Source organism: Bufo gargarizans, chromosome 10, assembly GCF_014858855.1.
Source record: "Bufo gargarizans isolate SCDJY-AF-19 chromosome 10, ASM1485885v1, whole genome shotgun sequence".
In the NCBI taxonomy this organism is placed as follows: Eukaryota; Metazoa; Chordata; class Amphibia; order Anura; family Bufonidae; genus Bufo; species Bufo gargarizans.
In genome coordinates this window covers 22,884,202-22,897,797 of record NC_058089.1, presented here as the reverse complement: position 1 = coordinate 22,897,797, position 13,596 = coordinate 22,884,202, and positions in this window count along the sequence as shown.

The following is a 13,596-nucleotide window of genomic DNA, read 5'->3' as shown; positions in this document are numbered from 1 at the left end:
ACACTGTTTTTCTTAAGGTTTTCGGTAGGGCTGTGTTATACTGGGGACTGGGGCGGACAGACAACATTGGAGTAATGTTGTGCTGCGCACTAAATTCTAGTCCGATCAGGTAACACAGCTCTGATTGGGATTGAACACAGAGTTATTGGCAGCAGAGTGTGGGCTGTGTTTTTGTATTGTGGAGTCCTGAAGAGCCAGGGCATGACTCATGCCATGGATTCTCCTGGCCTCCACAAGACAGGATGACAGGGGGAAATCACCTTTAGCGCACATGAGTGGACAGGGATACAGTGCCATCAATTACAAGATGGTGCTTCATCCATAGCTCCCCTCGGATATCCTAACTTCTTAGGGTGGCCACCCTTATCTGTTGGTACAGATGGATGTGAAGCAAAGGACGGGATTCTCTGATGGTAGGGTGTTCAGACACCAGTGTTAGGATAACATGGGGTCCTGTGTAGGGCTGAAATGATTACTCTATTGAATCGAGTAATTCGACACAAAAAAATCCTTGATGCAAATTTCTCGTTTGTGTCATGTGACCACGGAGCGGGAGTGAAGCGCTTTCTTTTACTTACCGCTCTGTTGTCACCCGCCGGCCCGTACCGCGCTGCACTGGATCCTGACACATCACCAGGTCATAGTGCACGTAAGCGCGCACTATGACCAGACGCTGTGTGACGTCAGGATCCAGTGCAGCGCGTAGAGAAGAAGAGGAAGGAGCTGTGGAGTGGCGCCCCTACAGGAGAGTTAAGTATTTTATTTCACTGGCACTGGGGACATGGCACTGAAGGGGTACAGCCGGCAATTGATGGCATGGAGGGGCATATGGGAGTGGAGGACATGGAGGGGCTGACTGATGGAAGTGGTGGACATGGAGGGGCTGATCTGATGGCACTGGGGGGCATGGAGGGGCTGATCTGATGGCACTGGGGGAGTGGGGACATGGAAGGGCTGATCTGATGGCACTGGGGGACATGGAGGGGCTGATTTGATGGCACTTGGGGAGTGGGGGACATGGAGGGGCTGATCTGATGGCACTGCGGGACATGGAGGGGCTGATCTGATGGCACTTGGGGAGTGGGGGACATGGAGGGGCTGATCTGATGGCACTGCGAGACATGGAGGGGCTGATCTGATGGCACTTGGGGAGTGGGGGACATGGAGGGGCTGATCTGATGGCACTGGGGGAGTGGGGGACATGGAGAGGCTGATCTTATGGCACTGGGGGAGTGGGGGACACGGAGGGGCTGATCTGATGGCACTGGGGGACATGGAGGGGCTGATCTGATGGCACTGGGGGACATGGAGGGGCTGATCTGATGGCACGGGGGAGTGGGGAACAAGGCAATGGATGGCTTGAAAGGGCTGATGGCACTAGGGGAGTGGAGCTGGAGGCACTGGGGTGGGGGAGAGCTAAAGGCACTGGGGTGGGGGAGATCTAAAGGCACTGGGGTGGGGGAGAGATAAAGGCACTGGGGGAACTGATGCACTTGGGCTGATCGCACAGGGGGGAACGAAGGGTGTTGGGGACTGATGGCAGGGGGTCTGATAAGTTTTTATACTGGAAAACAGTCTATTAATTCATTTTTTTCTTATTAGATTACTGGATTAATCATAAAAATTAATCGATAGAATACTCGATTACTGAAATAATGTTTTACTGCAGCCCTAGTCCTGTGATATGAAGGTCAGCCCAATACCTTTCTCTACTCATGGGTCAAAGGTATTGGTGCTGGTGTAGGACAATTAACTGCACCGTGAGGGGAGAAATCCCCCAGGAGCGCCTGGTATTTTCTTCTGTCATAGGTAAAACCCAGATGACGCCACAGAAGAGACTAGCTATCCGCCTTGACACTCTTCTGAGGCTCCAGAGGATCCCACTGGATTTTGGCAGTCAAGCAACCCTTGTTCAGAGGTCTTCAAGAGATGGAGAACTGTGCCACAATCCAGTGGAAGCATTACTGTATCTCATGCTCTTGAGAAAGACTTGGAGATGTTCGGATGGAAGAGCTTATTCAGCTACAATCTCTTGATTCACCCAATAAAAGTTCTTCTGGTTCTGGTCATCATCATCTACATGGGACTGTGTATCGGAGGGTCAAGGGACTTGCTGACCAGTTACACCAGGACCAGACGGAACTTCACGAAGTTAACTGTAGGAGGCTCAGGACATAACGCCCCACAAAGTCCTGAGCCAGGGATCTCATGGGAGGATTGTAGAGAGAAGTGTTAGATTTGAATATATATGCATATATATGCATATATATTAACCCTTATATACAGTGTGAGTCCAGTACTTGGGCCTATCCAGGTGTGTGTGTGGTGTGTGTGTATATATATATATATATATAAGCAAAAAAACAGAACAGCACCTCCTGAGACAAATCGCAGGTGCAAGCTACCCGGCAATAATACAGCAAACAAATAAAGTAGCAGCACACCACTAAATGCACTAAGACTGAGTGAACAGGTGAATGTGTGAACAGGGTCAAATACATGACGCCAATACTTACTGCTAAGCAGTGAAAAAGCTCTTAGCGCATATTATTGATCAAAAATATGTTGAGCCCACCTACCAAACGACAAGGTAGCTTCTTATCAGGTAGTATCTTATACAGGGAGTGCAGAATTATTAGGCAAGTTGTATATTTGAGGATTAATTTTATTATTGAACAACAACCATGTTCTCAATGAACCCAAAAAACTCATTAATATCAAAGCTGAATATTTTTGGAAGTAGTTTTTAGTTTGTTTTTAGTTTTAGCTATTTTAGGGGGATATCTGTGTGTGCAGGTGACTATTACTGTGCATAATTATTAGGCAACTTAACAAAAAACAAATATATACCCATTTCAATTATTTCTTTTTACCAGTGAAACCAATATAACATCTTAACATTCACAAATATACATTTCTGACATTCAAAAACAAAACAAAAACAAATCAGTGACCAATATAGCCACCTTTCTTTGCAAGGACACTCAAAAGCCTGCCATCCATGGATTCTGTCAGTGTTTTGATCTGTTCACCATCAACATTGCGTGCAGCAGCAACCACAGCCTCCCAGACACTGTTCAGAGAGGTGTACTGTTTTCCCTCCTTGTAAATCTCACATTTGATGATGGACCACAGGTTCTCAATGGGGTTCAGATCAGGTGAACAAGGAGGCCATGTCATTAGATTTTCTTCTTTTATACCCTTTCTTGCCAGCCACGCTGTGGAGTACTTGGACGCGTGTGATGGAGCATTGTCCTGCATGAAAATCATGTTTTTCTTGAAGGATTCAGACTTCTTCCTGTACCACTGCTTGAAGAATGTGTCTTCCAGAAACTGGCAGTAGGACTGGGAGTTGAGCTTGACTCCATCCTCAACCCGAAAAGGCCCCACAAGCTCATCTTTGATACCAGCACAAACCAGTACTCCACCTCCACCTTGCTGGCGTCTGAGTCGGACTGGAGCTCTCTGCCCTTTACCAATCCAGCCATGGGCCCATCCATCTGGCCCATCAAGACTCACTCTCATTTCATCAGTCCATAAAACCTTAGAAAAATCAGTCTTGACGTTTCAGCTTGTGTGTCTTGTTCAGTAGTGGTCGTCTTTCAGCCTTTCTTACCTTGGCCATGTCTCTGAGTATTGCACACCTTGTGCTTTTGGGCACTCCAGTGATGTTGCAGCTCTGAAATATGGCCAAACTGGTGGCAAGTGGCATCTTGGCAGCTGCACGCTTGACTTTTCTCAGTTCATGGGCAGTTATTTTGCGCCTTGGTTTTTCCACACGCTTCTTGCGACCCTGTTGACTATTTTGAATGAAACGCTTGATTGTTCGATGATCACGCTTCAGAAGCTTTGCAATTTTAAGAGTGCTGCATCCCTCTGCAAGATATCTCACTATTTTTGACTTTTCTGAGCCTGTCAAGTCCTTCTTTTGACCCATTTTGCCAAAGGAAAGGAAGTTGCCTAATAATTATGCACACCTGATATAGGGTGTTGAGGTCATTAGACCACACCCCTTCTCATTACAGAGATGCACATCACCTAATATGCTTAATTGGTAGTAGGCTTTCAAGCCTATACAGCTTGGAGTAAGACAACATGCATAAAGAGGATGATGTGGTCAAAATACTCATTTGCCTAATAATTCTGCACTCCCTGTAGGTCCCACCTGATAAGAAGCTACCTTGTCGTCTGGTAGGTGGGCTCAACATATTTTTGATCAATAATATGCGCTAAGAGCTTCTTCACTGCTTAGCAGTAAGTAGTGGCTTCATGTATTTGACCCTGTTCACACATTCACCTGTTCACTCAGTCTTAGTGCATTTAGTGGTGTGCTGCTACTTTATTTGTTTGATATATATATATATATATATATATATATATATAAACTACGTGCAGAATTATTAGGCAAATGAGTATTTTGACCACATCATCCTCTTTATGCATGTTGTCTTACTCCAAGCTGTATAGGCTTGAAAGCCTACTACCAATTAAGCATATTAGGTGATGTGCATCTCTGTAATGAGAAGGGGTGTGGTCTAATGACCTCAACACCCTATATCAGGTGTGCATAATTATTAGGCAACTTCCTTTCCTTTGGCAAAATGGGTCAAAAGAAGGACTTGACAGGCTCAGAAAAGTCAAAAATAGTGAGATATCTTGCAGAGGGATGCAGCACTCTTAAAATTGCAAAGCTTCTGAAGCGTGATCATCGAACAATCAAGCGTTTCATTCAAAATAGTCAACAGGGTCGCAAGAAGCGTGTGGAAAAACCAAGGCGCAAAATAACTGCCCATGAACTGAGAAAAGTCAAGCGTGCAGCTGCCAAGATGCCACTTGCCACCAGTTTGGCCATATTTCAGAGCTGCAACATCACTGGAGTGCCCAAAAGCACAAGGTGTGCAATACTCAGAGACATGGCCAAGGTAAGAAAGGCTGAAAGACGACCACCACTGAACAAGACACACAAGCTGAAACGTCAAGACTGGGCCAAGAAATATCTCAAGACTGATTTTTCTAAGGTTTTATGGACTGATGAAATGAGAGTAAGTCTTGATGGGCCAGATGGCTGGATTGGTAAAGGGCAGAGAGCTCCAGTCCGGCTCAGACGCCAGCAAGGTGGAGGTGGAGTACTGGTTTGGGCTGGTATCATCAAAGATGAGCTTGTGGGGCCTTTTTGGGTTGAGGATGGAGTCAAGCTCAACTCCCAGTCCTACTGCCAGTTTCTGGAAGACACCTTCTTTAAGCAGTGGTACAGGAAGAAGTCTGCAAGGTAAGAAAAACATGATTTTCATGCAGGACAATGCTCCATCACACGCGTCCAAGTACTCCACAACATGGCTGGCAAGAAAGGGTATAGAAGAAGAAAATCTAATGACATGGCCTCCTTGTTCACCTGATCTGAACCCCATTGAGAACCTGTGGTCCATCATCAAATGTGAGATTTACAAGGAGGGAAAACAGTACACCTCTCTGAACAGTGTCTGGGAGGCTGTGGTTGCTGCTGCACGCAATGTTGATGGTGAACAGATCAAAACACTGACAGAATCCATGGATGGCAGGCTTTTGAGTGTCCTTGCAAAGAAAGGTGGCTATATTGGTCACTGATTTGTTTTTGTTTTGTTTTTGAATGTCAGAAATGTATATTTGTGAATGTTGAGATGTTATATTGGTTTCACTAGTAAAAATAAATAATTGAAATGGGTATATATTTGTTTTTTGTTAAGTTGCCTAATAATTATGTACAGTAATAGTCACCTGCACACACAGATATCCCCCTAAAATAGCTAAAACTAAAAACAAACTAAAAACTACTTCCAAAAATATTCAGCTTTGATATTAATGAGTTTTTTGGGTTCATTGAGAACATGGTTGTTGTTCAATAATAAAATTAATCCTCAAAAATACAACTTGCCTAATAATTCTGCACTCCCTGTATATATATATATACCTCTTCGTCAGCATACATGTATGTATATATATATATATATATATATATATGTGGGCTTATAGCTGCCCATTTATGCCCCAGGTTTATATTGTATATATATATATATATATATATATATATATATGTGTGTGTGTGTGTACAGCTGTGCCCCAAACATCTATATACATGTATATGCTTAAATGCTGGCCAAAATATCCCCTCATCATGGGTGCCCTCTCCCCAGCCAAATCCTCCTGCAGGCACATTTCAATGAGCCTGCAGAAGGAAAATGCCGCCTGCGTGGCTGGACAATCATGTCCATGTGCGGCCACATCAAAAGATGGGATCGATAAGATCCGCTGTCTTTTGTTAAACATCTCCAGCGGGGCTGGACATTTTCGAGGATAACCTTCTCCCTTCTGGGGACCATTGTCTCTGAATCCACTGATCCTGGAAGATCATTCCCCAACCAAAAATGGAGGCATCCGATGTGAGGATCACTTGTTGGTGAAGGGCAAACAACTTCCCCCTGGACAGATTCCTCTTCTGGAGCCACCAAGTCAGAGACTGTGTCATCTATAAGGGAAGGAAAACTGATCTGTTCAGTAGGGTCACATCCTTGTTCTGAGAAGAAAAGACCGTAAGGGCCTCAGATGGGCTTTTCTCAATGGAACAGATTCTGTGGCAGCGGTTAAAAACCCCAGCACTTTCATGATGTTCCTGATAGATGTCCTTGTTTTCAGAATCAGTTGATTGAGGCTGACACAATCTGAAGCCTCCTCTCCTAAGGTAGATATAATGACATAGTTTTGGAGTCAAGAGTAATCCTTGAAACTTGAGATGATTTACTGGAACAAGTTCTGGTTTATGGTCGTTGATCAGAAATCCATGACTCTGAAGGCACAGTATGGAGGTCTGGATATGCTGGATCAAAAGATGTTTGGAAGTTGGCATTCGTCTAGAAATGGGATCAAGCATATGCCTTCTAGTCTGAGACAGGCTGGTATGATAATTGCAATATTGGTAATACTCGCGGGACGGATGATAGGCCGAAAGGAAGGGCTTTAAATTGGTAATGTGAAACTACTCCATCTTGGACATGAGCAATTCTCAGAAATCTTTTGTGTTCTCTGTAAATAGGCACTTGAAGATAGGCATCCATCAAAAATCATTTTGCCATAAAGTACCCCGGCTGAAGTGGAGATGATGACGGACTTTAGTGTTTCCATTCGAAAAATGTTCTTTTGTAGTGTCTTGTTGAGACCTCTTAGATCTTTTATTAAAAGCCATTATTTTTCTCGCTTGGGAACGGCAAAAAATGGGAAATATAATCTTTCCCCTTTGACCTCTGGGGTACCACTTCTAGAGCTCCTTTTTCAAAGAACTTGTTGAGAAGTAGCGCAATCTGTGGATTTATTTCTGGATTAAAAAATCTCGAAGGAGGAGTAGAAGCGAATTCTAGATGATGCACCCACCTGATGGTTAATAAGACCCACCAGTCTGTTGTGATTTCTAGCCAGCTTAGGTAGAAGTTTTGAAGGCCTGGCTCCCACCAGAGGATTGGCATCAGAACTCTGGCTTGGTATTAGAGGAGGCTTTCTTCTGGGATGTGGTTCTGTCAGATCTTCTTTTAAATCTCTGATCCTTTTTCTCCATGAAACAAAAGGGTTTCCGAAACCTCTTGGGAGAAAATATTCTGTATCCACTAGAAATGGAAGGTTTATCCTGTTTGAGGAAACAGCAGGAACCTGGCACAATTTCCTCTGCTAGTTGGCTTAGGCAAATCCTTAATGCCCTGTCCACTGGAATGGCCACCATAGAAGCCTCAGTGAAACTTAAGTTCTTTTAAGTCCTGTGTCGGCCTTTCTGTCCATCGGGTTTCTTAAAAGAGAAGAGTCATCAGATGGAAACACCGATCTGGAAAGTTTTGCCACTGCCAGATTTACCTTTGGAGGAGCATCCCTGTTCTCAGTATATTTCTCCTCTATATATGGACTTAGGGGCACATGGGGGAGGATCCGATGAAGTTATAAAGAGGCGCAGGCCTTTCCATAACTTCGGCGCATCCAGTGACCTTTTTGTTTACTTAAAACAGACGTAGAAAATGGTAAATGAGACGGGCCTGCCAGCCCATCCCTTTTCCTGCCCACACCACTCCCAACATTTTAGATCTGGTGTGAGCAGGGAGAAGTCGCAGATAGGCATAGTTCAGTATAATAAATGACCCCCTTAAACAGTACACCTAAATCTGTTCTTCTTTCAGGTTTATTCCATTCATTCTGCATAAGCTCTTTGATTACTGGATCTGATAGAAAACTTTAGCTTCTGCTTTTGGAACTGTAAGAAGGTACAAGGAATCTTCGTGGATGATAGGTATGTGTCACCGAGGTTCCTGGCCTCGGTGGAGTAAGAGCCAGTTTTCATGTGCTGGGTAGGTGACTACTCCCCACGTTCCAGGCCAGCAGTGTCATGTGGTGGTGATGATCTCTCTCTGACATTGGAGCTCTGGCAATCTCTGTGGGATCTGAGCCTTGTGCCAGGCTGGAGGCCTGAATCCGGGAGGACTGCTCTGTCCTGTGCTATGCCGACCGGATGTGGCTTAACACCCAGGATAAAAGGTGACTGTTTTTGCTTTTGGAACTGTCTGGCTGTGAACGAACACAAATACTGCAATTGAACTGTCATACTGTGTACTTGCAACAAGTGTGAATAAACACTGAAGTTTTTGAGTTATAAACTGGTCTTTGCCTCTATACTGCGTCCGCTAACCTGCCTATCAGAGCGAACCCCCACAATTGGTGGAGGATGCATGCATGAGCAGTGAGGCTGGTGTGAACGCCGATATTTTTGGGTTTCTGCATTTTTTCAGGCACGGTTGTATGTCGTACATTAAACCAGCTGTATTACAACCCGTCCCCCACGACAAAATAGAGGCTGTTGTGAAGGGCCCCATGGAGGCTAATCTGCAGCAGCGGGAAACAAACCAGCTCCAACCCAAGGCTAATAAGCAGCAGCAAGAGACCAACCAGTTGCTGCTACAACATGTGATGGCTTTGCAGACAGCAGGAGCAACCCAGAGCGTCCACACTGCCCGGAAGGCAGTCCATGCAGCGATTCCTTAGATGACACCCGTGGAGATGGTGGACCTGGTGGAGTGGTATGAGGCTACTATGAATCTTAAGGAGGGTTCTTTTGGTAGGGGGGCCGTCAAACCCCATAAATCTCCACCCCAGACCCAGGGACTTCAGTTGAAGAGGGGGAGGCAACTCCACTGAGTGTAATGGTGGAAGATGTGGGGGACTTACCGCCGGAGCCTGAGCTGGCAGACCTCAATGTCTCTTGAGAAAATTTTGGTACTGCACAACACCGGGACCCCACCCTATCCTGAGCCTGGGAAAATGTATTAATAGTAGATGGTAAACCACAACAAGCTGGGGCAAAGTCGGTGTTTCCCCGTTTTGTGGTTCAGCAGGATATGTTGTATCGAGTAAACCAGCTGCGGGGTGAACCCATTGAACAGTTGGTGGTGCCCCAGGCTTATCACAAACTCGTATTAGAGTTAGCCCACCAACATGTTCTCAGGGGTCATCTGGGAATGCAGAAAACACAGGACCGGATTCTACAACGGTTTTACTGCCCCAGTGTGTTTAGGGAAGTGGATGAACTCTTTAAGTCTTGCCCGACCTGCCAGCCCCTTTTCCATAGTACTTTGGTACCTCTCCCGATCATCGAGGTACCATTTAAGCGTATTGCTATGGACCTCGTAGGCCCAGTACCGAAGTCCACTAGAGGACACCAACACATCTTGGTCGTCCTAGACTACGCCACTCGGTACCCGGAGGCAGTGCCACTGCGGCATACATCAGCTAAACGGATAGCTAAGTTGCTAAAGGAAATGTTATCCTGAGTAGGACTGCCTAAAGAGGTTCTGACTGACCAGGGAACCCCTTTTATGTTCAAGGTGATGATGGAACTCTGTAAGTTGCTGCACATAATACAGCTAAGGACGCCCATTTACCATCTGCAAACAGATGGTCTGGTAGAAAGTTTTAACCAAACATTAAAAAATATGTTGAAAAGGGTGGTGGCTAAAGATGGGGAGGACTGGGACTTTCTTCTGCCCTATTATATTCGCAGTGCGAGAGGTACCCTAGGCCTCTACTGGGTTTTCGCCCTTCGAACTGCTATCTGGTAGACATCTTGTGGTTTGTTGGACGTAGCCAAAGAGGTGTAAAGACCGCAACCTAATACGCACAAAAGTGTCCTTGAGTACGTTACCCAGATGCAAGAAAGGATAGAGACAGTGTTGCCTCTTGTTAGGGAGCATATGGTGGCCGCTCAGCAAGCACAAAGTCGGATCTATAATCGGCAGGCTCGGGTCCAGATCTTAACCCGGGTGATCGAGTTTTGGTTCTGGTACCGACCGTGGACAGTAGGTGGCAGGGGCCCTACGAGGTACTCGAGAAAGTTGGAGAGGTAAATTACAAGGTACACCAGCCAGGGAGGCGAAAGCCAGAACAGATCTACCATGTTAATTTACTGAAGCCGTAGAAGGATAGGAAGACAGCGCACGTCAGGGTTTTCTAGGGGAAGAGGTTCCGACCCTTTTGTCTGATGCAAGCGAAGCGGTTGCTGCCGTAAAAGTTGCTGACAGTCTCTCCTATAAACAGGCTCAGAAGGCCAGGGAGTTCGTTAGTCGGAACACGGATGTGTTCTCGGACCTCCCTGGACGCACTTCCACAATCCAGCATGACATTATAATGGAACCTCGGGCCAAAGTCCGGTTAAATACATACCGGTGCTCAAGGCTCGGTGACAAGCCATCTCGAAAGAAGTGCAGTTAATGCTGCAACTAGACATTGAGGAGTCTAAAAGTGAATGGACCAGTCCTATAGTCTTAATACCCAAGACAGACGGGACGTTACGGTTTTGTAACGATTTTCGTAAACTGAACAAGATTTCCAAATTCGATGTGTATCCCATGCCCCGGGTGGATGAGCTTATCGAGAGGTTAGGACAAGCCTGGTATTTTTTTGTTTTGGACCTCACAAAAGGGTACTGGCAGTTGCCCTTAAGGGAGGCTGCCAAAGAGAAAACTGCCTTCCTCACACCTGAAGGGCTGCATCAGTACAAGGTGCTACCCTTTGGTGTGCATGGTGCCCCCGCCACTTTTCAACAGCTTATGAACATTGTGCTGCGTCCACATCGTCGGTACGCTTCAGCTTACCTGGACGATATTGTCATCCACAGTACCGACTTGGAAAGTCACCTACCCAAAGTGCAGGCTGTAGTGGACTCCCTTCGGAAGGCGGGACTAACTGCTAACCCCAAAAAAATGTGCGATAGGGTTAGAGGAGACTAAGTACCTGGGGTATGTCATTGGGCGCTGAGTCATCAAACCCCAAGTGAACAAAATAGAGGCAAGTAAAGTCATTTCTGGGAATGGTGGGCTATTGCATGAGGTTTGTCCCCCACTTTGTTACAGTGGACCGCGCCATTGACAGGGCTCTTGAAGAGACACAAGTCAGTGATGGTTCGCTGAGATGATCAGGCGGAAGAGGCTTTCTCCGCTTTGAAGTTGGCCCTGTGCGAGTCCCTGGTTTTGGTGACGCCCGACATCAAAAGGGAGTTTACAGTACAGACCGATGCCTCCGAAGTAGCCCTTGGTGCTTTACTGTCTCAGGAAGTCAACGGGGAGGAGCATTTTTTTGTCTGTCTCAGCCGTTAGTTTACCCCAGCCAAGACCTGATATAGTATAGTGGAGAGAGAGAGCCTGGCTATCAAGTGGGCACTCGAGTCTCTGCACTATTATTTTTTGGGGATAACATTCCGCCTGGTGACCGTCCACTCCCCTCTCAAGTGGATGAGCCAGGCCAAAGAGAGAAATGCCTGAGTCACCAGGTGGTTCCTGTTCTTACAAAACTTGAAGTTCTTCATAGAACACAGGTCAGACTGATTGCAGGGAAATGCGGATGACCTGTCCCGAATATACGGTATGGGATGTGTTCACCCCCTCAGGGTTGAAAAAAGGGGGGGGGGGGTATGTAAGAAGGTACAAGGAATCATCCTGGATCATAGGTATGTGTCATCGAGGTTCCTGGCCTCGGTGGAGTAAGAGCCAGTTTTCATGTGTCAGCAGCAGTTGCTGTTTGACACCTTGCTATTTAATATGACTGTAAATAACTGACCCGGGACGGCTCTTACTGGGAGTAATCAAAGTGCTGGGTGGGTGACTACTCCCTACGTTCCAGGCCAGGTTTTGAGAGGCCTATAAAAAACAGCCAGCAGTGTCAGGTGGTGGTGATGATCTCTCTCTGGCAACGTCACAAGTTAAGGGGAAGGGAAAACACCAAATATACCCCACAACGAATAGACAACAATCTAGGCCTCAAAAGCTAAGGAAGAGGGATGGTGACCTCCTAGTAATTCCTAGGCCTTTCCTCCTGCCAGTATGAGCAGATCCTGATGGTGGAAGTACTCATACACCAGATACCTAAAGTCCTGCTAAAACTGACGAGCCCTAGGATAGGTAGCAGGGGATGAGACAGCTGGTTCCTTCCAGAACCTGTGTCTCCCTGAGGCCTGGAAACAACATACACCAGAAAATAAGAAACAGCGAAGGCAACAAGTACTTAGCTTAGAGATGTATGGAGAAGCAGGAGATCCAAGACAAACCAGCACTAGCAACTCCAAGCAGAAACTATCAACCGCATGGTCAGCAGTGTGAGGCGGATCTAAATAGAGCCCCATCACTGATAACGAGCGGCACCTGAGGAGAGTTAATATCCTGCCAAACAACAACATACATAGAGGAAAACAGAGAGACCTGTCAGATAGCCTGCAGCAAGTCTATCTGATCTTCTCACCTCTCTCACAGGAGGGACCGTGACAGGCAATCTCTGTGGGATCTGAGCCTTGTGCCAGGTTGGAGGCCTGAATCTGGGAGGACTGCTCTGTCCTGTGCTATGCCGACTGGATGTGGATTAACACCCAGGATCAAAGGTGACTGTTTTGCTTTCGGAACTGTCTGGGTGTGAACGAACACCAATAATGCAATTGAACTGTCATACTGTGTACAGCCAGCAGTGTCAGGTGGTGGTGATGATCTCTCTCAGACATTGGAGCTCTGGCAATGTCACAGGTTAAGGGGAAGGGAAAACACCAAATATACACCACAACAAATAGACAACAATCTAGGCCTCAAAAGCTAAGGAAGAGGGATGGTGACCTCCTAGTAATCCCTAGGCCTTTCCCTAACTCCTGCCAGTATGAGCAGATCCTGATGGTGGAAATACTCATACACCAGATACCTAAAGTCCTTCTAAAACTGACAAGCCCTAGGATAGGTAGCAGGGGATGAGACAGCTGGTTCCTTCCAGAATGAAGGAACCTGTGTCTCCCTGAGGCCTGGAAACAACATACACCAGAAAATAAGAAACATCAAAGGCAACAAGTACTTAGCTTAGAGATGTATGGAGATCCAAGACAAACCAGCACTAGCAACTCCAAGCAGAAACTATCAACCGCATGGTCATCAGTGTGAGGCGGATCTAAATAGAGCCTCATCACTGATAACGAGCGGCACCTGAGGAGAGGTGAGATCCTGCCAAACAACAACATACATAGAGGAAAACAGAGAGACCTGTCAGATAGCCTGCAGCAAGTCTATT